Source organism: Castor canadensis, chromosome 16, assembly GCF_047511655.1.
Source record: "Castor canadensis chromosome 16, mCasCan1.hap1v2, whole genome shotgun sequence".
NCBI classification, from domain to species: domain Eukaryota; kingdom Metazoa; phylum Chordata; class Mammalia; order Rodentia; family Castoridae; genus Castor; species Castor canadensis.
This window is the reverse complement of record NC_133401.1, coordinates 64324279-64345451: the sequence shown is the minus strand read 5'-3', so window position 1 is coordinate 64345451 and position 21173 is coordinate 64324279. Positions and strand designations below refer to the sequence as shown.

The 21173-nt window shown below is 43.1% G+C and overlaps 1 long non-coding RNA gene across 1 annotated transcript in view; it reads left to right on the top strand.

Annotated features, from left to right (window-relative positions):
* Positions 1 to 20768, top strand: part of LOC141417877 (uncharacterized) — a 32515-nt gene extending 11747 nt beyond the window's left edge. Inside the window, exons 2-4 of the long non-coding RNA XR_012442525.1 lie at positions 5541 to 5721; positions 18364 to 18395; positions 18517 to 20768. This is a non-coding gene — a long non-coding RNA (uncharacterized lncRNA). The remainder of the gene's footprint in view (positions 1 to 5540; positions 5722 to 18363; positions 18396 to 18516) is intronic.
* Positions 20769 to 21173: the final 405 nt, after the last annotated feature.

The following is a 21173-nucleotide window of genomic DNA, read 5'->3' as shown; positions in this document are numbered from 1 at the left end:
TATGCTTAATAAGCAGGTGCTCTACCACTTGAGCTACGGCCCTAGCCCTTTTTTGCTTTAGTTACTTTTCAGGTAGAGCCTCATGTTTTTGGCCTGGGGTCAGCCTAGGACCCTGATCCTCCTACCTAAGGCCTCCCATGTAGCTGGGATCACAAGCACATGCCACCACACCCACCTTATTGATTGAGAGGGTTTTGAGAACTTTTTGCCTGGGCTGACCTTGAACCAAGATCCTCTCTATCTCTGTCTCCTGAGTAGCTGGGATTATAGGCATGAACCACTGCACCCAGCTACATCTTTTACTCTTCACCATAACCCAGTGAGGCAGGTTCTGTTATTATTCCCATTTGACCAGTGACAAAACTGAGTCTCAGAGAGCAATTTGACTGAAGCCACCTGGCTGGCAAGGGTGGAGATAGGATTTAAGTCCACACAACCTGGCTTCTGAGTTTGCTTGGTTTGTACCTCTTGTCCCTATTTGGCCCTTTAAAGGCAGTCTTGGCTGCAGGAAATGAAAAGGGCATCCTTACCTAGAGTGAGTGAGTTAGGACCTCCAGGAAGTCATTGGCCTGGGAGTCAAGATGTTACCAAGGAAAATAAGCAACAGCTATTCAGGTGATAGGGGCTGGGCTGTAGAATTAGGAAACAAATAAAATAGGAAAGCTGCAAGAATTTCCTCATTGTACATTTTTGCATGTTCAGCAAGAACAGGCATCATCAGGAAGCTGCTCTGTGGCCAGTGTCACCCGTGGAGACAGACAGAAGGCAGAAGTCCTTCCTTTCTGTCCCCTAGTCCCCACCCCCAGGGCTTGCCTCTAAAAGCTTGGGTCCAGGCCTCTGGAAAAGGTTGTCAGAGCCTTCCCAGGAATGCTGCTGTCCTGCACAGGCTCAACGCAGGCAGCCAAGGAGGACAGAGCAGGCTAGCAACTTTGCTCAGCACGCCTCCAAATGGGCGTGAAAGGCTGGTGGTGCTGGGGATGCAGGAGCGTTTGTGTTTCAAGTGGCGGATGCCCATGAATCACCAATTTCATTTTGTGCTCTCAGCTCTCCGAAGGCATCATTTCTGCCCAGCCTCACATGGAGCTGGCGGCCAGAGCCTCTTAGTGGGGCTATAAATAGCAGATCATCAACTCACCTCTTCTGAGCTCATCACAGGCTCCTCGGTTTACTGTGCGTCTTCCAGCTGCCTGAGCGTCACTGTCACTCAAATTTCCCAGGTGAAGCCTGACTGAGACCCAGGGCACACTCTGGGGGGTGGGGGGCTGCAGGGTTTTGATTCCCAGAGCTGTTCAGGGTGACAACGAGGGCAATGGCAGACTTTTAAAGAGCTTGACATTTAAAACGTCATAATTACAATCTCAGGTCTTTGTGCTTCTCTCCAATTAAATGCAGTAGCAAGGGACTGTCATTTCTCTACAAGTCCTAGAAATCAAAGGCAAAGGAGTCACCAAACACACACCCAGAGAAAGCCATGCAGAATGGGTAGCAACAAATGAAAGGGTTTGTGCTTTCCTGTGAACTTGCTTCATGACACTGAATGAAATACATATGTCTCTCTGGCTTCAGCTGTGACATGAAGCTTTTGGGGAATTATTCCTAGCACTCCCATACAGGGCTTTCGCTGTGCTCAGACACTGAGTCCAGTCTCCATGTGCAGCATCGCATGCAGTCATCACAACAGCCGGATCAGGGAGGGGGCTGCTGCTCAGACATAGGTGGTTCATCCACAGTCGCACAGATGGGATTTCAGCCCAGGGCCGCAGAACCCAGTCTCTGAACCTCCATCCTCTCTGCCTCCTGTGTGTGTGTTTGGTGTGCTTATTTATGCATGTGCCCATGTGTGTGGGACCTAAGAGATCTGCACCTTTTCCCAGCTCCACACACTCCACGCCTGTAAGTGAAACCAATCAGTTTTAGAGCTGGGTGCCGGTGGCTCACACCTATAATCCTAACTACTCAGGAGGCAGAGATCAGGAGAATCGAGGTTCAAAGCCAGCCTGGGCAAATAGTTCCCGAGACCCTATCTTGAAAAAAAAAACCATCACAAAAAAGGGCTGGGTGGAGTGGGTCAAAGAGTAGGCCCCGAGTTCAAACTCCAGTACCATAAAAACAAAACTAGAGTTTTAGGCCCAACTCTCTAGGGTTCCACATGTCAAATCGGCTACTTGCTCCAATATGCCACATAAAGAGATGAGTAATAATGAAGGGCAGAGAAAGGAGATTTAATTAACGTGACACAGGCAATCCACAGGAAGAGGCAAAGCATGGACTTCTGCTCATCTTCCCTGTACAGACATGAGATTTAGATTTAAGTAGAGAAAGAATTGGGGTGGAGGGAGAGATGTATGCGTAATTCTTAAACAGTCCTAGTCATAGGTGTGGCCCAAGGTGTTGTCTGGTTGCTTGTGATCAGAATTGGTCAGGTAAGCCTTGTAACTATGAGAAAGTCATGGCAACCTGGCAGAGGGCAGCTTCCTGTCCTGTCACAGGGTATTTATCCATCAGTACTTCTTGGCTTCCAAGATGGCTGCAAAACGACTGTAGGAGAGAATGGCTCAGAGCAAAGGACACAGATACAAAATGGAGCCAGGGATGCCAAGTTTTTCTCCTGCTTTCAGTTAATTTGTGGGCCCAAGTAAGAAGTCAGTGCTTTTCAGCAAAAACAGCTTAAGTACCTGTGACATAATCAGGAGCCAGATGCTCATCGAATCGTTCTCCTCCCAAGTCCCAGGCTTTTTTGGCATTCTCAATATCTAACACCACCATCTTCTCCCAAAGTTGATTTTCTTCTGCCTTCTCCTTTCTACAGGGAGGGCACCAGTCTCCAGGCAGCTCTCCTGGCCCAACTCAGTCTTTACAACCCCCAATCTCTCAGGCCCTACAATAAACAGAGGTCAGAAGGGACTCCCTCAGAACAGTATCCCTTGAATCTGCCTCTTCCTCTGCCTCTCCATAGTCACAGCCCTATTTGTGAGATGGGATGATTTAGATCATGAATTACCTGATCTCCCCCACCTGAAACAAAATCTCAAAGGGTAGGCAGGTCTGGACTTTTAAAAAGCTCCACCAGTGATCTGTCCATCCAGGGTTAAGAAACCTTTTGCCTAACTGGTCTCTGGACCCAGCTTCTCTCTCCCACACCCTACCACCTAGCTTGATTTTCTTAAAGCGGTTTATCTTAATCACTCTCCCACTCAGTATCCATGGGTAGCTCCCCACTGCGCACAGGAAGGTCTAAAGCCCTCCCCCATTTTTTGGTGGGACTGGAGTTTTGAACTCAGGGCTTTGCACTTGCAAAACAGGGGCTGTAACGCTGAGCTATGCCTCCAGCTCATTTTGCTCTGATTATTTTGGAGATGGAGTCTCATGAACATTTTCCCCCAGCTGGCCTCGAACCTCGGTCTTCCTGATCTTAGCCTCCCAAGTAGCTAAGATCATAAGCATGAGCCACCAGCACTGGGCATCAAGGCCCTTTCTATCTGTTTCATTCACTGTCTTGCAAAGCCTCTTGTGTCTGCCTCCCTGCCCCTGCTCCACACCTTTGCCTACAGCTGGCTCATGCCCCACCTTTCCCACCTCGATTATCTGGAATCCAGATGGCATCTGGGCACAGTGGAGCACAACAAAATGGCAGTGATCCTCCCAAGACTTTGAGCCCCCCAGTAAGAGAGATAAGAAATCACTGCTAAAATGTCCCTCCTGATTCAAGAGTCATGTGCGTGCAGCTCTATAGGAAGGTGCTGAGTGACCTGCAGATGAAAGGCAGACCCAGTACAGTAGCAGGAGAGCAGGAGTGGTGTGGCTTGAGAGAAATTCAAAGGCCGTGGCACCTAAGCCTTCTTCCTACTGTTTGGGCATAGGAGACAGAGTGCACTTGTCAAGCACTGGGACAAGGAACCTGCTCCAAAAGGCCTTTCATACTCTTCCAGCCCCCATTCCAGACAAAAGCCCAGAGTCACAGGCCTTGTTGCTGTTGTCCAGAAGATGACAGAGTGTCTTACTAACACTATTAAACCATGTGCATGTTTGGACTTTGCTTCATCTCCCATGAAGCAACATCTACCCAAAAGAACATAAAAAGTGGACTGAAAGCAAAAGTTATTTCACAACAGGGCCTGGAAATTGTCACCTGCAAGTGCCTCCAAGTGAAAACTGACACTAAAGAACTTGTGTGTTAAACATGGCAGAGAGTCTCTCATGAATCTGTCTACTCCCTCCCAGAATCCTACTAAAAACGACTATAAAGGAGTAAAAAGAGGAGTAAACCATGAAGTCTTTGAGGAGAGGAGATCATGGCAGATGAAGATGTTGACACATTTCTGGAAGATAGGAAGAGGGGATGGAGTGGTGACTCACACAGTAGTGTGGGGGAGGCTGAGGTCTGACACTTCCTGCAGTTGGTTCCGGAGAGAAGCAGGCCACACTGCTGGGGAAAGGGAAGACTGAGGCTGTCATGGGAAGACTGGTGGAGGGAGGGCCAGGTGAGAGTGCCAGGTGGATCCTGGACTGGCCCCACCTGCTGGGCCACCTGGAGTTTACTCCCTGGGAAATTTGGATGTACATATCAGGTGTGGTGCAGGGAAGTGTGAGGTGCAGAATTGAAAATATGGGAGATAAATGGAGATCTAGATACTAAAAGGTAAGCTCCCAGCCCCCTTTCTTCATCCTGCTTCTAGACCAACCTGCAGCCATACACACACCTTCCCGCTCATCTGGGAACCAAAGAACCCTTTTCTGTAGAAACCATGCAGTCTTTGGGCAAATACCCCTCATGCAGACTTTTAGGGCTCCAAAGGAACAGCTAGCTGAAGACTGTACAGAGAAGTCCATCATTTAGATAAACTGTGCCCAGACGTGCGGACCACACAATCATCTTTTCAGCACCAAACCCTTTAATATGATCAGAGAGCCAGGATTCCCAGACACTTAAGGAATGCCACAGACATAAGAGACTGGTGTGTGGACGGGGCATAGGAGAGGGGTGGGAAGAGAAGAAAAATGTACAAATTCAAGAAGAAAAAGTCCTTAGAGAGAGACAATAAGATTTACATCTCAAGTTCATTATCTTGAAATGTCAGAAAGGGCCCTAAGAGAATTCAGAAAACAAAACAAAACAACAACAAACAAACGAAGCTGGGAGTCACTGGCTCACACCTATAATCCTAGTTATGTGGTCTGAAGCCAGCCTGGCATATAGTTCGTGAGACTCAAAAATACTCAACACAAAAAGGTCTGGCAGAGTGGCTCAAGTGGTACAGCACCTGCCTAGCAATGTGAAGCCCTGAGTGCAAACTTCAGACCACCAAACAAAGCAAAAAACAAACCAAATATGTCAATGCAAAGGTTCAGAAAGCAGAGTGGCACCAGACTTCCAGCAGCAACCCTGCAAGTGGGAATATAATGGAGTAAGGCCTTCAGAATTCTGGGAGAATCATTTACAGTAACCCTAAACCACTTGTCAGGAGGCATGGTAGAATAAAAAGATATTTTCAGGCAAGGGAGATCCCAAATAATTTGCCTCTCATGTTCTTTTTCTCCAGAAGCCCTCTATCCAACAAGAGAATAATCCAAGAATGAGGAAGACACAATATCCATGAGAGAGACAAGAGGTGCCTAGGACTGTGGTCAAGGAAACCCTGGATGACAGAAGGCAGTCAGCCTCAAGGCAGAGGATACAGGACATCAGGAAAAAGATGGCTGGATGGATTTCCTGACAGATGAGTAAGTGGGAAATGGTGTGAAAGGCTATTGGAGTATTGTGAGAATTTTGTAATAAGTTTATCAAAAACTGAGTGTTGGCAATAATGGTGCCGATAGGTTTCAGTTCTTACTGCGCCCTTAAGCTTCTGTTTTCCAGGATCACGGTCCTGCCTCCCAGGGTCACAGTCCAGCCTCAAGTCTAGCTTGAACCCTCCTCCTGCCCCAACCTCCAATCAGCATGAACCATAAGATCCTAACCAATCAGATCATGCTGATTTCCACTGAGTAAATACATAAGGCTACTGCCAACAAAACAATATACCTAATTATAAAAGAAAATAAATACAATGTAAAAAAAATATTAGCTGGGCACGGTGGCTCACATCTGTAATCCCAGCTACTTGGAAGGTAAAGATTGGGAGGATTGCAGCCTGAGGCCAGCTTGGGCAAAAAGTTATTGAAATCCCATCTCAATCAATAAACTGGGCATGGTGGTGCATGTCTCTCATCCCAGCTACTAGGAAGGCTTAAATAGGAAGCTTCCCTAGTAGGAGAACAGCCCCATTAAAAAAATCAAGACCCTATTCCAAAAATAACTGAAACTAAAAGGGCTAGGGCAAGGCTCAAATGTTAGAGTGCCTGCCTAGCAAGCCACAAGGCCCTGAGTTTAAACCCTAGTACTGACAAAATTAATATATATTTTTTTTACATAGCCATGATAACATAAACAGAATATTGACTTAACCAAAGACTGTGATAAACATGCTGGGAAGATGGTGGAAGGAAAAAGAGGATGTGGGTAGTTGTGGCCAAAGGAAACAAATCCTCATTTCTTGGGGTTGGGAGTGTAGCTCAGTAGTAATGCCCATGTTTAGCATATTCGAGGCCTGGTGTTCAATCCCCCGAATTAAGAAAAAAATTCTCAGCTCCCATAATTGCAAGGAAGTGGACAATGCTTCTTAAAATTGACAAATCAACAAAATAGCAGCATAAGCATATTTCTTAGAAACAGGTTTGGGGGGGGAGGTTGCAGTGGATAGGCTGTGTTCCAGTGGCTCACGCCTGTAATCCTAGCTACTCAGGAGGCAGAGATCAAGAAGATCAAGGTTAGACGCCAGCTCTTGCAAATAGTTCTGCGAGACACTATCTCAAAAAAATCTATCACAAAAAAGGGCTCGTGGAATGGCTCAAAGTGTAGGCCTTGAGTTTAAACTCCAGCACCGCAAAATAAAAGATATGGGGGATAGTTAGAAGTGTTGTCTGGGTATCTCTGGGGATACAGGTGTAGTGGTTTAGGTGGGACTAAGCACTGTTGTATTTCCTCACATGCCTTTTAGTTCTATTACACTTTTTAATTTTTGTGTAAGAATACAATATTTTTGTTAATTTTTGTTGTGGTACTGGGAGATCGAACCCAGGGCCTCGTGCATACTAGGTAAACACTTAACCACTGAGCTACATTCCCAGCTCTAAACATGTATTTTTAAAACAAAATTAATAGAAAATATTTTAAATTGAGACCAAAATAACCAAAAGTGTCATTAATTCATTTCTGTCCTGCTCAACTTTGTGTCTCTCTTTCCCTTCCTTCCTTCCTTCCTTCTCTTTCCTCCTTCCTTCCTTCCTTCCCTTTCCTCCCTCCCTCTCTTTCTTTCTTTCTTTTTATTTTTGTGGTACTGGGGCTTTAACTCAGAGCCTTCACCTTGAGCCATTCCACCAGCCCTATTTTTGTGAAGGGTTTTTCGAGATAGTATCTCAAACTGTTTGCCTGGGCTGGCCTCTAGCCACTGTCCTCCTGATCTCTGCCTCCTTAGTAACTAGGATTACAGGCGCTGGCGCCTGGCTATTTTCTTTCTTTCAGTGACTTAAATCTTGACTGAAAAATGTGATAGAGTTGCCAGATGAATACACTTGGGATATATTTACAGTAAAAAGAATTATTTGTTTAACTGAAATTCAAATTTAACTGGGCATCCTAAAATTTTTTTTTTTTTTCATTTTTGGTAGTGGAACCTAGGCCTTGCAAGGGCTAGGCAAGCCTTCTACCACTAAGCTACATCCCCAAGGACCATCCTGTATTTTTGTTAGTTTCATCTAGGACTGCGAATAGGCTCTGCTTTCACTAGCCCCACAAACTAGGATGTGGTCAAAGAACAATGGAACCAGAAAGCTGCTCTACAATTAATGCTCACTGTGTGGAAGATATGTACAGGAAAGGGTAGATTTCCTGGTCAGATGCTCAGCTGTGATTTGGTATCGTAGGGCAGAATGATATCAGCCATCATAAGGCCACTGTCCTTCAACAAGAGACCAGGGCTGAGGGTATGGGTCAGTGGTCGAGCATTTGCCTAACATGCAGGAGGCCCTGGGTTCATCCCCAGCACCGCAAAGAATAAATGACAGACAAGTCCTCTTAAAGTCTTAAGTCATCTCTGGAATATATAAATATATAAATTGGAAGTACATAAATGTAAATTTATATGCTGAAAGAGAAACAGCTAAAATCTGGATGTTTTTAAATGCAAAAGAGCACAAATATAAAGAAATGTTTTTATTGTTTTGACATGCATTCTTTCTTTCGTGAGTCTATGTCAAGAGCAGGCACCAGGCAACAGGCTTAAGGAACCCAGTTGGGATGAAGATTAGCCACATGGTCTTAGGCACTCAGAGTAGCATGCTTAAACATTTTCTGCACTGATCGTGAGTTCAAACCCCAGTGAACCCAAAAAAGAGAAAAAAAAATTGCAAGCCTTTCTGATCACAAATGGTGTGGTGCTCCACAAAAATGGTCTGATGGAGTGGTTCAAGGTGAAGGCCCTGAGTTCAAGCCCCAGTATTGCAAAATAAATAAATAAGTAAAGATGGAACCTGGGGGCTGGGGATATAGCTTAGTGGTAGAGTGCCTGCTTAAATGCACAAGACCCTCTTAGTTTGATCCTGGGTTTCTGTGGATTTGATCCCATTTTTTAAAAAAATGAGGCTGGGTATGGTGTTGTACAGCTATAATCCAAGCTACTTAGGAAGTGGAGATCAGGAGGATCACAGTTTGAGGTCAGCCTAGGCAAAAAGTTAGTGAGATCCCTCAACAAGTAAGATGTGGTGGAACAGGTCTGTAATCCAGCCATAAGGAGAGAAGGATCTCAGGGGTTTCCCAGGCTGAGGCTGGCCCCAGGCAAAAAACAGGAGACCTTTATCTGAAAAATTACTAAGTCAAAATAAGACTGTGGATGTGACTCAAGTGGTAGAGTGCCTGCCTAACAAAAGCACAAGGCTCTGAGTTTAAACTCTAGTTCCACCACCAAAAGAAAAGATGAGATCTAGCTTTATAGCTTTATAGAGCTCTCAGGCTTTGGCTCTATCCTTGTCTTGAAAAATACAGAGGAATGAACCACCATCTACAAAACAGCTCTTCAAAGCCTCTCTAACTGCATCCTCCGCCCTGCCTGTACCCGGTCTCCACTTTCCTTTCTCCATCTTCCTCTAAGCACTTCAGTTCATCAATGCTAAGCTTAAAATAAGACACTCAGTCTGAAGTTCTCCTGGTATGGCCTGAGGCGTGCAAAACACTAAAAGAGCTTAGCTTTGTGCTCTCAGTGCAGAACACCCATTCAGGAGAGGAGAAGCAGCCACTGGACTGCTGATATAAGAACACCAACGTGAAAGTTTCCAGCAGAGAGAAGACTTACCTAATTCAGTCGAAAAACAGTTAAGCTTCCATTTCCAGCCGTCTAGTTATCCATCCGTTTTGATACAGAATATACCATATTATGTGAAAGTAAACAATGCTTTAACAGGTAAACTTGGACAAAACAGAAGGTAACCTGACCTTAAACTGTACTACTTTGCTGCAAGGAACCACATAACTTCCTGCATGCAGCAGGAGGTCTTTGGGGAATGTAATTTCCATTGCATTGTAATGTTAATTTGAGCAATTATCGTAAGTACACTAAAGAAAAGTTTTGCAAGTCCACACCTCCATGGCTCACTTCTTTAATACTAGCGAGTACTCAGGAGGCAGAGATGAGGAGGATCAATGTTCAAAGCCAGCCTAGGCAAATAGTTTGTGAGACCCTATCTTGAAAAACAAACCCAACACAAAACAGGGCTGGTGGAGTGACTCAAGTGGTAGAGTGTCTGCCTAGCAAGTGTGAGACCTGAGTTCAAACCTCAGTACTGTGAAAAAAAAAAAAAAAAGTTGCAGATTATTTGTCCTAGTGAAACTTGGTGGTGTTGGAGAGTAGTCAGTCAGGCTGCAGGAGAAACTGAGGAGAGAAATAATATTGGCTCTCCACATTCACCAATTCTGTTCTATACCTGAGGATCACCTAATCACAAATCCGAAAAAGGGCTAGGGTCTTCAGTTCCAACCCCAGAACTGCAAAAAAAGAAAAAAAAAAAAAAAAAGAGAGAGAAATATTCAGCGACATTTTTCTTATCACTGTTCCTGAAACAACACCATATAACACTATTCACATAGCACCTGCATTGTATTAGATATTACATGTCATCTAGAGATGAGTTGAAATGTATGGATGTGTGTAGGTCACATGCAAACACTGTGCTCTTATTATACAAGGGACCTGAAGGGCCTGGAACCAAGCCCCTGCAGATAATGGAGGATGACTATATTCAGAATTTAGATAGCTTTGTAACAGCTGCAGATACAAGGTTGGAAACTCACCTCCTCCACAGAAGACAGCTTCTGGAGCTCTTCCACGTAATATTTTCATGTACCTTCATTTTCAGCTTATTTTAAGGCAGAATGCTTTTGAGGGGCTTTTTTCTTTCTTTCTGTTTTGGTCTCGACATATCCATATGAATAGAAGTTATTTGCTGAGTTTGTCTGGGAGGAAGAAAAGGGAAACCCTAAGATCAGTGGTTCAGGCATCCACCACCCACTAGGAGGCCTCATCTCCAGAGTCATTTCCCTGGGTCTTTACCAGTTGGTTTGGCCCCTCTTGAAATGAATCAAAACCAGAGCTGGAAAGCTGAAAGTACTAGAGTAGAAGGATGAGTTATTTTCCTAGCTTGCATTTCAGCATCAGGGGCTTCTACAGAGCATCAGCCACAAAATGGGGTTGGGAGGTGGGGAGTGGGGGTAGAGGGGGCTGCACAGGCCACTCAAGAGTCTGGAAATTCCAAGTCCAGCTTGGGCAAAAAGTTCAAGAGACCCTTTCTCGAAAATACCCAACACAAGAGAGAACTGGCAGAGTGGCTCAAGTGGTAGAGGGCCTGCCTAGCAAGCATGAAGCTCTGAGTTCAAACACCAGTATTACCAAAAAAAAAAAAGTGTAGTGATTGTAGTAACTATTCACCGCTTTGAAAGGGTAAGCCTGGAGCTGGTAGGCATGGAAACTTTGGTATAAACTTTCTGGATGATAATTTGGGAAAACATGCATACTCTTTTGAATCAGGAATTCTATTTCTAGGAATTTATCATAAGGTAAAACAAAACAAAACAAAACCCTAAATGTTTCACAACAGTTTAATTGAACACATAAGCCACAGTGGTACTGATTAAATAATATTATTATTCTTTCTTTCTTTCTTTCTTTAGAACTGGAAATTGAACTCAGAGCCTTGTGCTTGCTGTTCCACTTGAATCACTCTGCTAACCAAAATCATAAGGGGGGAGGACTGGGGTTTGAACTAAGGGCTTCACACTTGTAAAGGAGTTATTCTACTGCTTGAGCTATACCTCCAGGCCATTTTGCTCTGATTATTTGGGAGATGGGGGGGTCTCGTGAACTATTTGCTTGGGCTGGCCTCAAACCTTGATCCTCCTGATCTCAGCCTTCCAAGTCCTACAATTACAGGCATGAGCCACCCACACAGGGCCCAAGTTATAATTTTTAAAATAGAAAAATGTTTCATTTAAGAAGAGACACATTAGCCTGGCCCAAAAGACCAAAAATCGTATGTTCTCCCTCATATGTGGACATTGGATCAAGGGCAAACACAACAAGGGGATTGGACTTTGAGCACATGATAAAAGCGAGAGCACACAAGGGAGGGGTGAGGATAGGTAAGACACTTAAAAAACTAGCTAGCATTTGTTGCCCTTAATGCAGAGAAACTAAAGCAGATACCTTAAAGCAACTGAGGCCAATAGGAAAAGGGGACCAGGAACTAGAGAAAAGGTTAGATCAAAAAGAATTAACCTAGAAGGTAACACCCACGCACAGGAAATCAATGTGAGTCAATGCCCTGTATAGCTATCCTTATCTCAACCAGCAAAACCCCTTGTTCCTTCCTATTATTGCTTATACTCTCTCTACAACAAAATTAGAGATAAGGGCAAAATAGTTTCTGCTGGGTATTGAGGGGGTGGGGGGGAGAGGGAGGGGGCTGGAGTGGGTGGTAAGGGAGGGCGAAGGGGCAGGGGGGAGAAATGAACCAAGCCTTGTATGCACATATGAATAATAAAAGAAAAAAAAAAAAAAAAGAAGAGACACAGTTTGGGCTGAGGGTGTGGCTCAAATGGTAATGTGTCTGCCTAGCAAGCACAAGGCCCTGAGTTCAAACCCCAGTACAACAACAACAACAACAAAAAGGGGATAGGGCCATAGTTTAGTTCTAAATAGTCCTACCTTCAACATTAGCAACACATTTGCAAGCTATGCATTCAGTGAAAGCAAAAGAAAACTGCAACCTTCTAAGTGTGAAAAGCTGCCAAAGAGGTGGGTGTGGTGCTACATGCCTGTAATCCCAGATACTTGGGAGGCAGAAGCAGGAGGATACCAAATTTGAACTCACCTGGGTAAAATTAGCAAGACCCTCCCTTGAAAACAAAATACACAACAAAAGGGCTGTGTGTGTAGCTGCAGTAGTGGAGTGCTTGCCTATCATGTGCAAGGCCCTGGGTTCAATCCCCAGTATTGGGGGTGAATGGGAAGACCTGCAAAAGATGCAAAAAAGCAAGAAACCCAGCTAAGGACCTTGAGCTTCTGAGAGGTCCAGAATCTCCAGGAATTATTCCCCACTTCCAAAGTGAAGTAGGAGAGCAAGGCCAAAATTTAACAAAACAAGAAGATATCTGAGGACAATGGGGAGTCTTAGAAAACACTGGAAAAGGGCTGGAGAAGTGGTTCAAGTGTCTAGTACAGTGCCTGCCTAGCAAGCGTCAAGTCCTGAGTTCAAACCCCATTACTGCCAAAAACAACAACAACAACAAAACCCACTGCAAAACAATAAAACTTATAAAAGTGGATATATTCTCTTTGAAACAAGGGAAGCCTGGGGAACAGGGATGGACAGAGTTCTCCTGGGACCCTGAAATCTAGAGAAGAGGCATCTCCTCAGAGGGGCCATGCTTCAGGTCTTTCACTCTGACTAGAGAGAGTGGCCCTTCACTCCTCTGAGACAGATCAGAGGGACCCACCTCTCCCTGTGGCACTGGGGCAAGAGTTAAGCACTGTTAGGACACTGTTACATACTGTTAAAGCACTGATAGTGTTTTTGATAGGCCTTTATTGTTTACCTTTCCTTTAAACAAGCTAAGATGTTGGAGGTCAGGGGAATTTGACTCCCTAACTTACAGTTGTTAGATCATTCCCTGGCACCTGGTTTCCTTGAGCAGAGGGCTGTCAGCCAAGCAACTCTTTGGGAGCAGCTCAGACTTCCCTCACAGCAGCCCCGATGCTTTGAACACACAGTATAGCTTGAGGAAGTACACTGCAACCACAGAACTCCTGCTCCCAAAGGCACTCTTCCGGTTACAGCTGTTTCAAACAGCTGTGCACACCATTTGTCATCACAGTCCTCTTTAAACTCTAGCGGTCATTTTCACACAGGCGAAAGGGGGAGCACTCCCCTAGCAGTCTAGCAGAGGGCCTGTGATTGGTGCAAACACGGTCATTCATTTGCACGAAGGGCTGTGTTGTGCTTGGTATAAAGACAATCTTTCATTTGCATGAAGGTCCATGCTGTGATTGGTGTAAACAGCCTTGCCACACACCCCTTCTGACAATATAAACAGGCTGTTCACCTTACACATTAAATATACCAAGAGACACCATCCTGTGTTGCCCCTTGGTGTTGTAACATTAGGCTTCTCCCAAGTGGCCATTCCTTGTCACTTTTGTTCTTTACCATTAGTAAAGGGGGCTCAGTTGGTACCATAAAAGGAGACAGAGGAGCAGTGGTTGCAGCAGTAGTGGCAAGAGGGTGAAGAGCTCTAGAGAGTGACTGGGATGGTGAGCTGAGGTAGTAGAGATGATGGAGACTGTGAAGAGATAAAGAAGAGAAACTGTGGGTCTTACATCCTGCTCGCTGGAAGAGTTCCAGGGAGATGCCAAGCCTTAAGGGCTAAGGTTCCCAACATCCTAGGCCTGAGGACTATAACATTAGCCACTGTCAAGGGCCAAGTGTTCCTACACCCAGGTCACTGTAGGTGACCAACACTTGAGGCACTGCTGCTGCTGCTCACTGCTGCTGAAAACCAAGGACTACAATAGCTTGCCAAGTGCCAGGCTTCTGGTGGTTAAAGCCCAGAGCAATAAACCTTCAGCCTGAGAACCCGCAGCCATGTCTGTTAAAGCCTGAAGCAATACACTCCAGGCTCTCAGGGCTTGTAGCTGTAAGCCTGGGGCCTGCATTTAAGGGCCAGGGAGTGCCAGTACTAGAAGAGCTTTAATTTGCTCACTCCAGATACAGCAAAAGGACCCCAGGTGGCTGGCTGTTAACATCTCTACCACTTCCGTGGGCAGTGGAGCAACATCTACAAGACATTCAAAAGAAAAAAAGTATGCAGTCAACTTATCTTCAAGTATAACACCTTTAGACAGACACAAGCCCTTTCTGAGACCTATTAGAACAATGGACTAGCAGTATCAAAGCCACTGAACAACTCTGTGGAGGTCAGGGTAAAGGGACTTTATTCTGATTGTGTGCATTTAACTGTAGAAACAAGACTACAATAAGGTCAGGCACTGGTGGCTCATGCCTGTAATCCTAGCTACTCAGGAGGAAGGGATCAGAAGGACAGTGGTTTGAAGCCAGCCCCTGGTAAATAGTTCTTAAGATCCCATCTCAAAAAAATCCATCACAAAAAATGGCTGGTGGAGTGGCTCAAGTGGTAAAGTGCCTGCCTAGCAAGTGTGAGGTGCTGAGTTCAAACTTAGTGCTGTCAAAAGAAATAAGACTATAATAAATATAGAGATTAGGGTGACAAGCCAGAATGCAGGCTCTCAAGTGCAAAACCCTGAGTTCAAACTCCAGTCTCACCAAAAAACCAAAACAAAACAAAAAAACAAAAAAAAAAAAAGAGAGAGAGAGAGAGAGAATGGATCAAGGCTATTTTATGGTTTTTATTAATTAATTAATTAATTAATTTTTGCTGTCTTGGGGCTTGAACTCAGGGCCTTCACCTTGAGCCACTCCACCAGCCCTTTTTTGTGAAGGGTTTTTTTGAGCTCCTGAACTGACTGGCTTCAAACCAGATCCTCCTGATCTCTGCCTTCTGAGTAGCTAGGATTACAGGCGTGAGCCACTGGTGCCCAGCTTTATTTATTTATTTACTTACTTATTTTAAAAATTTTTGGTGGTACTGGGCGTTGAACTCAGGGTCTCGTGCTTGCTAGGCATGTGCTCTATCATCTGAGCCATTCTGCCAGTCCAGACCAAGGGTATTTTATAAAGATAACTTCTAGAACAAAGACACAAACTTTCCTGGCCAGGGATGTGTATATGTGTGTGTAGCTCAATGATAGGGCACTTGCTTAGCATATGCAAGACCCCAGGTTTGACCTTCAGCACCACACACACACACACACATACACACACACAAGGAATAAGAAATATTAAATTTCTGAGTATCAACAGATATGTATATCTATTCAAAGGGAGTACAGTGCAAATACAAAACTATATTATGAAAACATTACATAAAATTATGCAACAGGACTGGAGGTGTAGCTCAGTGGTAAAGTCACATGCAAGGCAGCCCTGGGCTCCAGAACTGAAAAAAAAAAAAAAAAGATGGGTTAAGGCAACTTATATATAAGATGATAGAAATGCTTTGTGTTAATTTTGGTGTGTGTGTGTGTGTGTGTATGGTGCTGGGTTCCCTTGTGCTAGGCAAGTTCTCTTCCATTGAGCCCCTCATTCTTTTCTAAAAAGGTTTCAAAATAGGTCACAAACTCAATCTAACTCTACGCTGTATACATTCAGAACAAAATGATCCAGAAAAATTAATAAAAAAGGATCGGCAAAGAAAGTCATACCAGGAAAATACAAACATTAGGAGTTTTGGTTGGGGATGTAGCTCAGTGGTAAAGCACATTCTTATCATGTACAAGGCCCTGGGTTTGACCCCCCCCCCCCATTGTGCGCACACACACACACACACACACACACACATACACAAATTCTTAGTATTTATTATGTAGACTTCAGGATAAAACACTTTAAAAGAGCAAGGCGCCAGTGGCTCACACCTGTAATCATAGCTGCTTGAGAGACTGAGATCAGGAGGATCCTGGTTTAAGGCCAGCCAGGGCAAATAGTTCATGAGACCCCCCCATCTCCAAAATAACCAGAACAAAATGGACTGCAGGTGTGGCTCAAGCAGCAGAGCTCCTGTTTGTAAGTGAAAACAGAAATTACAGAGATGCATGGAGATTTAGACAAAGACATACTAATAATAGATTCACCTATCCCAATACAAAACAAATCAAATGGTCAAAATCAAATGAAGATATAGAAGTCCAAACAACATATCAAAAGGTGGATATTAGCTGGGTGTGGTGGTGAAATCCCAGCACTTGGGGTAGAGGTAGGAGGATCACAAATTTGTGGCCAGCATAGGATGCATACTGAGATCGTGCCCCAAAAAGAAGAAAAAAGGTCAACAGTATTGATATGCACCAAACTTTGTGCCCTTAGAATAAAGAATACTCTTTCTTTTCAAATGTTCTAGAATATTTGTATATACCCACACACACTCACACACACTCACACATACATATACACACAAATGCACACACATATAAACACATGATTATTAGTCTGCAAACCAAGCTCCATTAAATTTCCAAAGTAATAATAATATAGGCAGTATTCCATAGTATCAACACAATAAATATTGAAATTTCTAACATATTCTAACAAAAAGTGGACTTGTGAGTCAGTTATGTTGGCACTCACCAACACACCTTGAGAGGCTGAGGAAGGAAGATGGAGAGTTCCAAGCCATGCCAGCCTGGGCTACAAAACAAGACCTTATCTCAAAAAAAAAAAAAAAAAGAGGGGGTGGGGGCCTTGTATGCACATATGAATAATAAAACAATAAAAATAAAAAAAAAAAAGAGCTCACCAGCAGGTGACAGACACAGCACACAGCAGGAAAAAAAAAAAAAAGAAAAGAATTCCTTTCTCTGTGTGTGTGTGTGTGTGTGTGTGTGTGTGTGTGTGTATCTATATTAAATAACTCCATGATCAAAGGGAAAATATAAACTGAATGTGTAGAATTTCTAGAAAATCATAATAATGAGTATACCATATACAATCAGGTAGCATACAGCTAAAGCAGTATTCAAAAGGAAAATGTACAGCATTAAATAACTGTATTTAAAAACAAACAAACAAATAAATAACTATATTACTATGAATGAAAGAAAAAAATAAATAAAACATGTGACTCCAAAAGCTTGAAAAGGGGGCCAGGCATGTGTTGCACACTTGTAATCTCAGCTACATTAGAGGTGTAGATAGGATGATCATGGTTGGAGGTTACCCCAAGGCAAAAAGTGCAAGACCCTACCTAAAAAATAATTAAAAGAGCAGAAAGGGCTGAGGAGAAGCACAAGTGGTAGAGTGGTTGCCTAGCAAGTTCAAGGTCCTGAGTTCAAATACCAGTACCGCAGACAAAATAAAACAAAATTAAAAAATGCCCTGGAACTGGTGCAGTGGCTCACATCTGTGATCCTAGCTACTTGCAAGGCTGAGATTTGGAGGATCAAGGTTTGAGGCCAGTCTGGGCAAATAGTTCTTGAGACCTCATCTCCAAAATAACCAGAGAAATATGGACTGGAGGTGTGGCTTAAATTGTAGAGTACTTACTTTGCAAGTGTGAAGCCCTGAGTTCAACCCCCTCAAAAAACCCCCCCAAAAATAGGACCCACAGCTGTCAGTGGGTAGATCACTTATCTACTATGTATGCAGTGTAGGCTCTGATCCCCTGCACTACAAATTATGATCCCCTACATTGCAAATTAATTAATTAGTCAATTAATTAAAACCAGGGGCTGGGTATGGTAGTATACACCTATAATTCCAGCACTCAGGAGTCTGAGTCAAGAGGATTGCAAGTTCAAAGCCAGTCTGGGCTACATAGCAAGACCCTGTCTCAAAAAGCAGCACACCCAGCTTTTTATTGGTTGAGATGGGATCTTCCTAGCTGTTTAACTAGGTTGGTTTCAAACCATGATCCTCCCAGTCTCCAACTAGCTTAGTTCCAATGATTTTTCAAATACTGCATAGCATAGAAAAAGAAGAAAAACTTACAAATTCTTTTCCTAAAGCAAATACCCCATACAAGTACACTGCAACTGTAGGGTAGGAAAGAATTTCTTTTCCTTAAGGTTTATGGCTGAGGCACCATAGCATAAAAAGATTAGCTAGAGAAGAGCATACAAATTTATGTAATATTTTTACATTATACAGGAGTCTTCAGAAATGCAGATCCTAAGAAACAGGTAAACTTGGGTATTTTTTTCCATTTTTGAGGGGTTGGAGATAGAACCCAGGAAATGCTAGGCAAGTGCCTTACCACTGAGTTATACTTCCATCCTAAAACTTGTCTACTTTTATGCTTAGATTTGATGAAGAGTGAAAAGTCGTGGAGAACTATGATAGGACGACAAAAGGGTATGAGCAATAGTAAGAAACTGGGGGAAACTGAACAAGGCCTGGTTGCTCAGACACAGATTCTTCTCTGTGTCTCTGTGTCTTCAAAAATAACAATGTTCCTTTCCTCTGAGCATAGGGAGAGCATTTTGATGCTCTTATGACCTGCTGCAGAGGAGAAGGTGAAGGTGAGTGTGACCCTCTTGCTTCTGCTCTCTCAAATGCCAAGGTATTGTATTATGGGTAGTGTATCCTGAAACCATCAATACCAAAATATAAGAATAAAGAAAAAACATACACATAGCCAGGTGCCAGTGGCTTACACTGTAATCCTAGCTACTCAGGAGGCAGAGATCAGGAGGATCATAGTTTGAAGCCAGCCCAAGCAAATAGCCGGTGAGATCCTATCTCGAAAAAACCCTTCACTAAAAAAGGCTGGTGGAGCGGCTCAAAGTGTAGGCCCTGAATTCAAATCCCAGACCTGTCAAAAGAGGAAAAATAAAAGTACTCATCTATGAAATTATTGCAATGACATTTCCTCATATTAATGTATGCTAATTCAAAAATAAAATAAAAAATGTGAATAAATACACTCACCTTACCTTCAATACATATAAAACTCGGAACATCCAAAAGATCACACTACATCATTCTACTAGCAATTCTGTAAATAAAATATAAAATGAACAGGAAAAAAAAAAAAAAGAACAGGCCAGTCTAATTCATAAGTACCAATTCAAAAATCTTAGCAAACAAAAACTCCAAACAAAATTCAAAAACACATAGAATAAGATACTGTGCATAAAAGGAAGTGTAGCCTAGGAATGGCAATAAGGTTCCATATTAGAAAGTCTGCTTATATGTCATCATGCTAATAGTTCTAAATAGAAAATAATATGATTTAAAACACTTTTTTTCTGAGACAGGGTCTCACTGTGTAGCCCAGGCTGGCCTTGAACTTGCAATTCTGCCACACACTGAGCTATGTGTCAGCCTATGATTATCTTTATAAATACTGAAACTGCACATAATAAAATTAAACAGTTATTCTTGATTAAAAACAAAACACTCAGTAAATCAATGGCTATTCCCCAAAAAAAAATTTTTTTGGGGAGTGGTAGTAGAGTTTGAATTCAGGGCCCTGGGCTTAGTAGGCAGGCACTTTACCACTTGAGCCATGCCTGTAGCCTGGGTTTTTGTTTGTTTGTTTGTTTTGTTTTTTAAGCAGAAAAGCAATGATTAATGGAGAAATATTGGAGTAATGAATATTAAAGATGTGTTAGACTTATTAACTATTGCAATACAGACCCAAGAAATAAATAATAAAGAATTGAAGAGGAATATTCTAGATTCTCTTCTAGCATGTCTTACAGAATTAGTTCAGTATTTTTGGGTTTCTAATCAAAAGAATTGCTGAGAATATTCCAGAAGGTGATCTTAGAAGAAAGATGAAGACGAAAAAGAGGAGGAAGAAGAGGAAGGAAAAGGAGGAAGAGGAGAACAGATATGAGGAAGAGAACAGAGAGGGACGGTGTAGTGTTTTAAGGCATGTTCACAAATTCTTTAACACGTTGTCCAAGAGGTGGAGTGTGAGTCCCTCCTTTTGAGTGTGTACTGGACTTAGTGACTCATTTCCTTTTTTTTTTTTTCAGTACTGGGGCTTGAACTCAGGACCTACTCCACCAGCCCTGTTTTTTGTGAAGGGTTTTTCGAGATAGGATCTCATGAACAATTTGCCTGGTTTGGCTTTGAACCTTGATCCTCCTGATCTCTGCCTCCTGAGTTGCTAGGATTACAGGGATGAGCCACCAGCATCTGGGAGTGACTCATTTCTAATGAATAGAATAAATCAAAGTGATGATATGTGACCTATGAGCCCGAGATATAAAGGATACTGTGGCTTTTGCTTGCTTTTTTTGGTTCACTTTCTCTGACAGAAGACCTCTGCCATGTGAGGAGAACATTCAAAAAAGCCTGTGGAGAGATTTACTTAGTGAGGAACTAACCTGCTACACACAGCCATCTTGGAGGAGTGAAGTCAGTCATCCTGGAGGTGGATCCTGTGGTTCCAGGCAAAACTTCTCATAACTGCTGCCCCAGGCAGAAAATGGACTGAAACCTCATCAGATCCAGAACCAGAACCACCCAGACAAGCCACTCCTGAATTCCTGATTCACAGGAACTGAGAGATAATAAATGCTTACTATTTTTAAGTCACTAAATTTTGGAGTAATTTGTTTTGCAGCCATATAACTAACACAGAAGGCAAAATAAAGACATTTTCAGGCAGACAAAAGGAAAGAGAATTCAGTACCAACAGACCTGTATTAAAGGAAACTCTCATACAAAAATTTCAGTTATAAGGAAAATGAAACCACAAGGAAGGTAAGAGATAGATAAGAAATGAAGAACAAAGAAAGTGGTACATATGTGTATAAGTCTAATGTATCACTGGGTTTTTAAAAATATGCTACAATAGCAGGGTGTGGAGGTGTGTGCCTGTAATCCCCCAGAGGCTGAAGTGGGAGGATCAGGAGCTCAAGGGCAGTCCAGGCTACATATCAAAACCCTGTCTCAACCAAACCAAACCAAACAATACCACAATAATAATAAGGCCTAAAGAGAGA